General features: G+C 35.2%; 1 pseudogene across 1 annotated transcript; it reads left to right on the top strand.

Moving 5' to 3' along the window:
- Positions 1 to 1,267: 1,267 nt before the first annotated feature.
- LOC143537721 (protein ROH1D pseudogene) lies at positions 1,268 to 2,867 on the top strand (annotated as a pseudogene). Its single transcript, XR_013136113.1, has 2 exons — positions 1,268 to 1,302; positions 1,545 to 2,867. The product of XR_013136113.1 is annotated as a protein ROH1D pseudogene (transcript).
- The last annotated feature ends 10,161 nt before the right edge of the window (positions 2,868 to 13,028 follow it).

Raw genomic sequence — 13,028 nt, 5'->3', positions numbered from 1 at the left:
TTTATATTCATAAACATGTATATGCATATATTATATATGCAGTACGCATAAACATAATAAAAGAAAATTAAACTTAGCATTGGTCTCGACTTCATCATTTTTCAAGATTTACTGATTAACATAAATCTTATTATTTGCATTCATAATTATCTTTAGTTATTATTTTTAATTAGTTATCAATTTATTTATGTTAAAACTAAAAGAATTAGAATAAATATATTATAATGTCTTATTCGTATAATTTTTCAAATAATTCAGAAGTCAGAACATCTATTCAATAGAATTTAAATGAACACAAAAATAAAAACTAATAAGGTTCATGTTACTTTTTTCTTATAGATTGTAAACCGATTATAGTTAACTTTTCATTTACAACTAATAAGGTTTATGTTACTTTTTTATTTATTCTTTTTATTCTAAATTTATAGTTTTGGTCAATGTTGTAAACGTAGGTTTACAAGGCTAAGTACTCCACGAATACTCGCTACAAGGCATATCTCCTAGGCGAGCTTCTTTAGCTCCCTCTAGTTACTAAGAATCGATTAAAGGTTTTCAACTTCAGCTAGAATTGCATCTAGTCGGTGAACTTGAACCGATTTTGACTTAAAAAATAAAATATAATTCGTATTTTTATAATTTTTAAAAACATATATCAATTTTTTATATTAATGATTAGCAAGTTTTAAAATAATTTATTATTTAAAAATGTATTTCTCTTATTTATACTATTATTCACCTATTCTGTTATAAATATTACTAACTTATGATATTTGACATATATATAATGTCCACAACTTAATTTTCTCTATATTTAACATGTCCGAGTACTTCGAGTATACTTAACTCCCCAGCCAACCGCATATGGTCCCGTCTAGCGACTTTTACAACCCTGATTTTGGTTACACTTTCATCAATATTAAGTTTAATGTTTAATATATATTGATATTAAACTTAAAACCTTAATTAATTTGAAACAATCATCTATAATTGCTCACATAACCTTGTTTAATTATTTTAATAACTTCTCAAAATAGCAATATATCTTTGTTGGGATGTTTTTTTTTATAAAATTTAATGTCAGATATAAAAAAAATAGTTATTTAATTACATTTCATTTTATCTGACAATGAGTTGAATTGTTTTGTTGGGTGTTCCGTTCATGTTTGAAACGTTTACAGTTTTGTATTCCATTTAAGCAAAACCAAACGTTCAAACCCTTCTTCAATACTCATACCCTCTCTCAAGTACAAATACTTCAATTAAAATCCCCAAATTAGGGTTTCTAAACTTCATCTTCTTAAGGTACTCTCATCTAATTTGTGCTTTAATGCACTTGTTTTGATCTCTGTTTCCTCAAATTCTTCAATCCCTGCTGCTAATTTCATCTGGGTTTTGTTTAATTAGCCTTAATTTGCATGCTTTCTGATCCTAGGGTTTTATATGAATTCTATTAATTTATCATTAAAATCAAAACGATTACAATAAAGTGGCAGGCAAACTGGCTTGAAATTGGTTAAATTTATTCAAATTTGTATAACTTGCAGGTGGAATGAATCTGTAAGTACTGTTATTGTGATGATTTGAGCTCTGTGTGATGATATTTTGATTATTGATAGTCAGGGTTTCGAATAATAATCGAAAAGAGGTTATTTTCGGGTTGTGTTAATATGCCGGTGACTAGCGGCTACTCGATGCCCTTCGGGACGTTTCGCCGGTCAATTATGGGAATCAGAAACGATCATAATCAAAACCAGATCCATTCCATTAATCTTAACGCTGATTCGAGCTCCGGGTTTCATTGTGAGCTCGGATCGTTTGAGCACCAGGTGTTCAGGCAGTTTCGGACCCTTTCCGCCACGTCAGCGGATGAACTGCTGTCACTTGATTGGGTTTCGAAGTTATTAGATGCATTTACTGCTTGTCAAGAGGATTTTAAGGAGATTCTGTTGAAGAACGAGTCGAGTCTTGCGAAACCGCCTTTAGATAAGTTTGTGACTGACTTCTTTGATAGGAGTATACGGGCACTTGATATCTGTAACGCTGTTCGTGACGGGATTGAAAAGATTAGGGTTTGGCATAGGCATTTGGAGATTGTGTCGAGTGCTTTCGATTCAAAATCAAGAAATTTGATGGTGGAAGGCCAGTTTAGAAGAGCAAGAAAAGCTTTAACTGATTTAGCCATTATCATGCTTGATGATAGCAATAATAATAGTAAAGACTCTACATCAATATTTTCACACAGAAACCGATCGTTCGGACGACCTAATAAGGGAAAAGACAGTCAACAAAAGCCCGGTCACTCACGGTCACTTTCTTGGAGTGTACCAAATTCATGGTCAGCAAGTAAACAGCTGCAACTTATTGTTAACGGGTTAATCCCACCTAAGTCACATGAAGTTACAGCCACTAACGGGCTGGCTAATGTTGTTTACACCATGGGTTTTGTTCTTATGTTTGTGTTATGGGCTTTGGTGGCTGCAATCCCATGTCAGGACCGGAACATTCAGGTTAGTTTTTCTGTACCGAGACAGTTTTCGTGGGGTACCCCATTGAACCTGCTTCATATTCGGATTATGGATGAATCCAAGAAGCGTGAGCGGAAGAACAGTGTCGGGATGTTGAAGGAGATTCATGAAATGGAAAAGTCAATTCATTTGGTGACGGATTTGGTTGACTCGGTCAGCACGTTTCCATTGACCGAAGAACAAAAGGCGGAAGTTCAATCATGCGTTGAAGAAGTGGGTCGGGTTTGTAACGGGCTTAAAAACGGGCTCGACCCGTTAGAGCGCCAGTTGCGAGAAGTGTTTAGAAAAATAATGTCTTGTAGGACAGAGGGTCTTGAACTTTTAGGCAGATCACAATCCTGAAGACCCCCCCCCCCCCCCCCAAGTAATAATGGGTTATGGACAGGTGATATGTGGTTACATCTTTATTCATGTTTTATTTGTTATATTATTTTGTTGATTTTGTTATATATTCATCATCTTGTTATATTATATACTTGGCCCTGTTATATTGAATCATGAGCATGAGTAACTGTCATGTAACATGTCTTGTTTTGTTTGGAGTATTGTGATGGATGTGAAATGCTAACTATAGACATATGGGCATGGTGAGTTTAATAGAATATTGTGATACATGTATCATGTATGTATGTTGATGTGGATTCAATGTAAATAATGGAAATATGGGTGTGATCAAATTAATGTAATACATGTATTATCATGTGTATGTGTGGGAGTGTGCATTAGGTGAAGGTCACATACAGAGCCAGCTTTCATGTAGTGGTTGATTTTATATGAAATGAATTAAATGAATGGAACAGGTTGACATGATTTCTGGTTAGACATTAATGGTTGGGGTCAAGCCCATTTTTATGTCACCAATTGATAATTGTATAGTTGGTCCCCTACTTGATGTCCACCACCCACCCACCCACCCACCCATCAGGGTAGACCATGCACCAGGCTGGGTTGGGCCTCAGACCTGAAACCAATTCATCAACTGAAAGGAGCCCGGCCCAGCTCAAAATGATCCATATTTTACACATTACTAACCAAGTAGACATTCAAATGCAAACCAAAAGAATGTCGAGAACTGCGAGAACCACATAATTCATTATCTAACCACCTACTCACTATCTCGTTAAATCATTAGTGCATTAGTTACAATTCAGTGTTTTATGTGGTTCTTGTATTTCTTGATATTTTTTGGTTCTATAAATAATGTATCCCAATAAGGTTTTGTATCATCTACCACATGCCGTGTTATCATTTACTGTAGTGTTATATTGATGCTTGCATTATTGCTCATTGATGTATGAGTTTCCCATATATCACTTGATGTTTGACATCTGATTTCTGATTGGATTTTATACCTTGTTATTCTATATTAATCTGATTCTTGTGTGCTAATGGATAACTTAATTTCTCAACCTTAGCAGTTTATGATAAGATTCTAGTTTTAAGTAAACCCGGCTTCTTACTGTACTATAAGTTTGAAAATTTTGGGATGCAAGTTATGGTTTGCGTTAATTATAATTTCTCTAGGAGATTTTAGTTTAAAAAAAAACAAGGAGTGTTGCAGTTTCACTGAACTTATAATCTTATTTATTTTATAAGCATTAGTAAATCGCTTTCCTTATAGTTTCAGTTTTTTGTAATAGAATATTTGCAAATTGCAAATTGCAATCCATCAAAACCTTTCAAATCACGTCATAACATTCTCAAAAATAGCTATAAAGTTAAAATATCTTATTCAAGTTGATGGCTTCTTAATTTAATGTTTTAAATTCGTTTAAAGTCCAAGTGGGAACCATTGGTCACTATGAAATTGAAATTTAATAGTACTTTATAATCATTTTTATCCATTACCCATTTTGTTATAGCCTTGGTTATGTTTATCCCATAAAACATATAAATAATAAGCACAATGAAATAGAAAGCATGCCTTAGTAGCAAAGGAAAGGGGCATTCAGAAAGCGACTAGTCGCTTATCGCGAAGCTTCTAGAAAGCCATCACTACATAGAAAGATCCACATACCAGTCGTGAGTTTTAGTGCTAGATAGTAGATTTGTAACAAAAAAAACTAAAATAACTAAAACTGTGGCATTTCAATATATGGTATTAAATTTTAAATTAGTTACCAATAAAAAGCAAATGTGGCATTTCAATACATTCAGCCATAAACTTGATTAAATAATATACTTAGACGAAAACGGAACTGGAAATTCTATTTTATATGTAACCTTTCATTTCCTTTTGTAATTACGACACATGTAATGCAAACTCTTACAAATGTCTATAAACATATCGAATGACTTGTTACATCATAATAAAAGAAAAGGAAAAAAAATAAGAAAAACATCAAAAAGGCAACATAAGTTAAATTCTGAGGTCAAAGTTGACTATACCCAAAGTTATTGTTAATTAATCTAACAATAGAATTCAGGTTGTTTGGCATGGAATGCTCATATGTAAATTGCACAATATCTCTAAAGAAAGGGGCATGATGGTGTAAGAGATTACAAGAACAGACTTTTAAATTGAAGGTTAACAGCATAGTGCCATAGTATCGCTTTTATATCCTAGTGTTCTTGCCTTCCTGGTGGTGGGCTTGAACCCAAACTTCTAAAAGCCCAGGTTAATTTAACGGCCCCAAAGCCCATTTTTTAACCTACAATATAACGTCTTTTAGTCTATAAATATTTATCAAAGTTTCATTGTATGCTTGAAAGTTGAAACATCTAATTTTGGTAATTAACCCTATTCAAGTTTTGAGCATATGCTGTAGGAGACAATGATGGAAAATTTCAGTTTTGGTACATTATGCGTTTTATGACATCATGTTTAGCATACTAATTATAGCTTATAACTGATCGTAATCACCTTTGAATTTAGTTTGGGACTTGGATGGTTAACCAAGTGAAAACAAACTTGTGTAAATTTGAAATTAGGACTTGAAGTGGCCCATTTTGAGAACCCTTGTTTTACAGTTTTGAATAGTTCCTCCTAGAGCATCTTAGGCGATTTAGCTTGTTATTGGGATCACATGACACTCAAGAGCGTTTGTGCCTATTACACCGGTTTTAGGGAGTTATTTTAGTGGAGGAACAAGGTCAAACAACGCAAGTGAAGCCGGTTTGGGTTTTTTTTTTATACTTCACTAGAAAAGAAATGAGAAGATCTTTCTTTTTTTCTTTCCAGCTTTTAACATTTATTTTACTTTTCATTAGGCTATGTTTACAATGGTTTTAACATTTTTTAGCTCTTTTAATATGGTTTTCAAGCAAGAGACTGGAATGCAAAACTACTCAATCGGTTTCTTAATGAAATGTTTATCGAATTATCGATTCTAATTAGTTTAATGTGTTTCAAAAAACCGTTGGAATTTCTTTTAAGACATTATAACATTTTTTACACCAATTAAAAAGTTATTTTCAACATATTTCTTAAACTAAAGTTATAACCAGTTCATCTACTCGGCGCGTTGCGCCGGGACAGCTGACAAAAACTCCAGCGTTGAAATCCAGGGCTGGTAAAATCCGAGTACTACGAAGATGAGTCAACGCGAATTTGGTCAATATCGGTTACGTTCGTTAGGTTATATAAATCGTTGGTAAAGTTTGTGGTTTGAAGCCCAAAAATTAATTCATCAAATTAACATAGAAAAAGATTAGCATATAAAACAACAAATATTTAAATTAAAACGATGTTTATTTGGTCGGCAAACCTATAAGGCCCCCGACCCGGGAACTTTACTTTCGTGCTGGTTGGATTTACTCATTCACATAATTCGTAAAATCAGAGTTAATTAAAACATTTTGCGGAATTAAAAGTCATTCATTCATAACATAACCATCTTGTCTTAAAATATCATAACATACAATCCATAAAACATAAAACATAAGACATAAAACGACACGGGTGTCTCCTTCATAGCGATGCCAGTCTTCCTCTTGTTGCCACGTGTCCTCATAAAGCAACTTGCCTCATTCTACTTGCCTGCGTGCATACTAAAAGTCAGCTACGCTGAGTGAGTTCTAGTTAATTAACATGCATTACATTCACTTACTTACCAATAAGCGTCCGAAGATACGTATTAATACTTACCTGTTCATTTATCATTCAACCATACATACATACATACATACATACATACATACATTCTTACATTCATACTTCTTACTGAACACATACCTTGGATTCTATAAAGATCCGGTCCTCACTTATCTTGGATATTATAAGGGTCCAGACCCTACATACCTCGTAGTTAATAAGGATCCGGTGTCCTACATACCTCGGATATTATAAGGGTCAAGTGCCCTACATACCTTGGAATTTATAAGGATCCGGTGTCCTACATACCTTGGATCTCCTTAGAGTCCAGCCCCTACTTACCTTGGATATTATAAGGGTCCAGTGCCCTACATACCTTGGAATTTATAAGGATCCGGTGTCCTACATACCTTGGATATTATAAGGGTCCAGTGCCCTACATACCTTGGAATTTATAAGAATCCGATGTCCTACATACCTTGGATCTCCTTAGAGTCCAGCCCCTACTTACCTTGGATATTATAAGGGTCCAGTGCCCTACATACCTCGGTTATTATTAGGGTCCGGTGCCCTCTAACATACCATACCATTCTAACTTCGTTACATTTCCTTTCTAATTCCTTCAATCATAACTAATATAACATCACGTACATACTAGTTAAACAATCCATATCATTCACGTTCATACGTAAACATATATCTAATATACACTTACCATTTAAGTTAAGTGTATAATTCTAAACACATCATAGTATGCACACAGCCCCGAAAACGTAACACATAAAAGAGGGCTAGAACTCACATGGATCATGTTACGTTCACCGTCAATAGTAATTCCTTTCTTCAACTGTGCCCGACTAACTGTTTAATATATATATTCATTAATTAACCATGTACTATCATAATTAATTAAATGTGTATTTATTAATCTAGCTTACTTGATATGCTAGGCTCGTTTGTTTGGGGCTAATGAATCAAACAGGATAACTTTGTTTAACGACGGTCTTTATTTCGCGTTCATATTCTCCAATTATTATTTATTTATTTCTCTCCTTCATTAATAGCTTGTTCATTTCCTTTAATATACTATTATGTGTATGTATATATATATATCTATTTGCTTTAACGGATTGTTTATCTTAAAAATACATCGGGTTATACGGAGGTGACAGGGTTGGTTGGTTTGGTTCATTTTGTTGGATTATTTTGGATTAACTAGGAATGGCCCAGTTCACACCGCATGGCTTAGTTCGCATCGCGTGAACCCCTCCCCAGTTCGCATCGCATGACTCTGTTTCGCTTCGCATGACCTTCTTCGCTTCGCATAACCTGTTTCGCTTCGCATAAGCCCATTTCGCTTCGCATAACCTATTTTCGCTTCGCATAGCCCAATTTCGCTTCGCATGACCTGTTTGATCTTTTTTATTATCTTCATTATATTTCCACTTCTTTATATTATAATACTTATTATTATTTATCATTACTATTTTTCCTTTTCTTTATTATTACCATTATTTCATTCCTATATTATTGGTAACCAATATCTCAACTTAGTTAGATTCAAGTTCTAACCGAACCCGACTTTCGCTAGGTCTAAAATTGTAAGCGAGCCGAACTTAACTAACGAGTCAAATGAATCCGACTCTCAAAGTTCACATTTTTACGTCAAGTTTATATTTTTATTAACCTTTAGGCCCCGATCTATGGTTCTACCAATTTTCATGGAGAACCGACATCAAAAGGACCACCTTTATACTACAAACGTACCTCTAAGAGAAATCCGGTTTAGGGTTTAGTCTTGACACGAGCTAGATCTTGATTCTTCTTGTTGTTTGGATGCGGAAATCACTAAAACAACTTGGATCTCTTTCTCGGGTTTCAAGGTAGAGAGAGCGTGTATTGGTAAAAATGGAAAGGTGTGGAATATGAGATCTAGGGTGTCACACCCCGACCAAAGGCGGCGGAACATGCACGAATCATGTGCACGAATCACCGCAATTTTTTTATAAAACACAACGTTGGAGTCTAAACATGTGCACGAATCACCGCAATTTTTTTTTTCATGTTTTCGACTCAAATAACGATAATAACACCATAAATCGGGATACAACGTCATGTCAAAGCACTAGTCCACGAATCACCGTAGTTCTATTGTTTTGACACCGAAAAATTAGGATGGCGACCGGAACGCTCGCATTCGACTACTTAAAGTATTGACATGTATAACATGGTTTGTGGCCTAGAAAAACGAGCACTATAATCCCACCATTCCAGGTAAGTAAATCACCTCGATTCTTGGAATCTTTTTGTCAAATGGTCGTTTTATAATGTCTCGCTTCCTATGAGGGCTACGAACCCGATATAAATGCAACCTTTAAGGGATTACAAACAACGGGATCCAAGTTAATCTTGTGATCCATATAACACAATGAAAATCTACTTTTTGCGTTTTAAGGTAAGGATACCTTGGAAATACTATGAAAGTGTGTGTATGTGAACATTTGGGATATTGGTGAATTTTAAACAAGTTTATAAAGAATATGCGATATGAACAATCAAAATAGAGTAAACACGTATGAGCACACGTATAGGACCCTAAGCATAACAATACTAGGTCGTTACGTCTAACCACCTATCCTATTGTCATGGCTCTGATACCAATCTGTCACACCCCGACCAAAGGCGGCGGAATATGTCGAGGTGTAACGATTGTCCATAAGCACATGACACTAATTAAAGTGACAGTATTTAATAAACTCATTTCATTTCACAACATCGAAAATGTCACATAACAATTATCCATAAAATAACCATAAACAAGATATCACAAAATATGGCAAATTGATATTGTTCATTTTTACTAATATCCTAAGGTCTTTGATGTCGTTTTCTTCACAATCATAAATCAACCAAGATGCAAACCTGCAACATTTCATAAAATAAAGTTTGTCAACACAAAGGTCGGTGAGCAATTCATAAGTTTAATCATATTAGTATATAATAAAGATAGCCACAAAACTTGCATACGAAACGATAAATAAAAGTGGTAGTTTGGATAAATAGATATCGCTAAACACATTAGCGACACCTAGCTATAAGGGGATGCCAAATAGTCTAAGATTTTATAGTTATCGTTAATTGCATTACGTTAACGACACCTTGCTATAAGGGGATGCCAAATAGTCTAGGATTTTTCAGTTCCACCAACCAAAAGCGATAAACACATAGGCATATAAGCATAGAACACCAAATCGAGCAATTATTTAGGTAAAATATACAACTACGTTTGTGGTTTAAGATTCAAATATAAAGCATTTTGTTGAATAAGTATGAAATGTCACCCCCAAAATAAAAGATGGAAAATGGGGTATGAAGTACTCACCTTCAAGTGGTAAACTTGAAAGATGATAATTTGGAGATTTGTCGGAACGACGAGTTTAACGCACAATGCCTAAAAGGAAAAGAAGTCTTGAATTTAGAAAGGTTGTCTTGAAGGTCTTTAAACAAAATAAATGTTGAGAAATGTAAATAATTAAAGTTCAAGGTTTAAAATGTGACTATTTAAGAATTTATAATAATAACCCTTTAAAAATGTAAGTTTGCTCGAAACCGGGTTAAAGTATCTAACTTTAATATTTACTCAACCTATGTTAAGTAATAAGGTGGGTAAATGTAAGGCCCCGTCACCGGTAACCCTACTTTCGTGTTGGATTTACTCATAAACACAGTTCTAAATATCAGAGTTAATTAAAACTTTACGCGGAATATAAAACTTTCATAAAACATTACATATCAATTCATAATCATGTCGTAAAACATTCCTTTTGTCTTTCCAAAATTAAAACATAACTTATAAAACATATCAGATCTTCAGATGCCAGGCTTTAGTCTTCTGCCATGTGTCCTCCACTCAAGCCAGCTGTCTCATCCTACTCACCTGCGTGCATACTAAAAGTCAGCTACGCTGAGTGAGTTCTAGTTAATCATACAATACCATACAATACCTTATTACATACATACGTACTTAACCTCATAACTTTCTTTTATACACACATAAGTACTCATACCTTCATTCTTACTTACATACTTTCTTTCTTACTTACATACTTTCTTTACATTCATAATCATACGTTTTAAAGAGCCTTTCGCCCTATAACCTCACAGATATTATAAGGGTCTGGTCCCTAACATCACAGATATTATAAGGGTCTGGTCCCTAACATCACAGATATTATGAAGGGTCTGGTCCCTATCCTCACAGATATTGTAAGGGTCTGGTCCCTAACATCACAGATATTATAAGGGTCTGGTCCCTAACATCACAGATATTATAAGGGTCTGGTCCCTTGCTTTCGAATATTAGTAGGGTTCAGTTCCCTCTTCGTTACCATACAACCATACAACCGTCATTTCCTTCTTTTATTAACTTTATTACGTTCATACACATAAACATACATATCATACTTGCCATATTTATAACGTTACAACCTGACAGTACGTGCAATATCCGAAGATCGTTCACGAACCATCAAGCAATCATTCATACATATCACATATATCACATATGGCATACACTTATCACTTAGGATAAATGTATTAACAACACATCAAGTATGCACACAGCCCCGAAAACATAACAAGGAATGGGGCTAGAAACTCACCTGGATCCTGTTACGCTCGCCGTTGATCGTAATTCCTTTCTTTAACTGGGCTCGGCTAACTGTATAATATTTACACATATCAATTAACTACTACTACTCATTTTGTATTTCTATCTATATATGACCCACAACGAACGGGGGTCCGGGGGCAGCGCCCCTGGCAGCGGGGTTCTAGGGGCGGCAGCCCCTAGCGGGGTCCAAGGGGCAGAGCCCCTGGCTGGGGTTAAGCTGCCAGGTCAGCTTGGAAAAAATTTATTTTCGATAACTGCCTTAACACATTTTCCATTAGGTTTTTAATTTATTTTCTAAACGAACTTCACTTCAGGCGAAGTTAAACCTTAGGCGAACTTGGCTTCAGGCGAAGTTAAACCTTAGGCGAACTTGGCTTCAGGCGAAGTTAAACCTTAGGCGAACTTGGCTTCAGGCGAAGTTAAACCTTAGGCGAACTTGGCTTCAGGCGAAGTTAAACCTTAGGCGAACTTGGCTTCAGGCGAAGTTAAACCTTAGGCGAACTTGGCCGTAGGCGAAGTTATCCTTAGGCGAACTTGGCTTCAGGCGAAGTTAAACCTTAGGCGAAGTTACGCTTGAAGGCGAAGTTACGCTTGAAGGCGAAGTTCATCAGGCGAACTTAATCTTGCAGGCGAAGTTATCGCGCTGCAGATCTGTTTGCCCATAAATCCTTCGTTTCTTAGCCAAATAACTCGATTTTGGTACCCACGGAATCGTATGATCGGCGCCTACAAATCCCAACCATCAAATCGGCCTAAAATCGACGTTTTAGGGGTCCGATTTGGGCAGTTTGGGTTTCGGGTTCGGTTAACCCATCAAATCCTAACCATTTTCAGTAATATAAGCTTTGGTGGATTTGTTCTTACCTTACCAACTCAGATCTATCAACAAAATCTCGGGTCTCGGCTTCGAATCTTGATCGGTTAGTATGTGTGTGTTTTGAGTGTGTGAAGAAAGAAGGTGGAAATGAAAGATTGGGTTTGGGATGGGATATTTATATCCCTCTAAGCCCACGGACCCGAGGCCCATTCTCATTTAACCCATCTTACGCAATCTAAGCCCAACTCCCTCCTTACTCGACATTAAATAATTAACAACGTGAAATCACTAAACATAACTTTCTTTATTTATAATTAAAATTTAGGATGTTACAGTAAAATGCAAGAATGCAAATCCCTTTGAAATAAAGATACTAAAACGGGTTTTTTTTATCGAGTGTTCGGGTTGTCGGTTCGGGTCTTGATAATTGGTCAAACCCAAAGTCAACTTTCCAAAATATTGAATGTTATGAGATAACTCAATAAAATTTAATAAGACTTAACCAAGTATGTAGTTCCATTGTTTTAGAACTAACAACGCACGTTAAGCGAGTGTTCGGTTTTGTCGGTCCAAACTTTGTTATGAGATCAAGTTGGATCCAACATTTCCAAGTACATAAGAAAATATTTAAAAATCAATTTGTAACTATTTTTAAAGACATATACAAGTCTTGTTGGCTAAAAAAAACACACTTGTGTGTCTTAAGCGAGCAAGAATCGGTTTGGTTCGGTTTCCATCTCACAACAAGTTCATAGATGGTTTCCACATGTCCAAACACTAAATAACTTGTATAATAATGTACAAATAAAAAAATACCAAAAGTTAACAATAAAGTCTTTAAACAAAAGTTCAGTTTTCGGTTCGGATCGTGTTTCGGGTTAAGACCGAGGTAAGATTCTACAAACCCATAACCATAGAATTTGTAAAAATGATTTTAGAAACTTAGATCTAACACTAAGTATGTTTAAACAAACAAAACTA

This window comes from Bidens hawaiensis, unplaced genomic scaffold, assembly GCF_021521415.1.
Source record: "Bidens hawaiensis isolate Kalapana, Puna unplaced genomic scaffold, B.hawaiensis_p1.1 tig00011311_1, whole genome shotgun sequence".
Classification (NCBI taxonomy): Eukaryota; Viridiplantae; Streptophyta; class Magnoliopsida; order Asterales; family Asteraceae; genus Bidens; species Bidens hawaiensis.
Note: the sequence above shows the minus strand (reverse complement) of the source record. Positions and strands in the feature narration are given on the sequence as shown.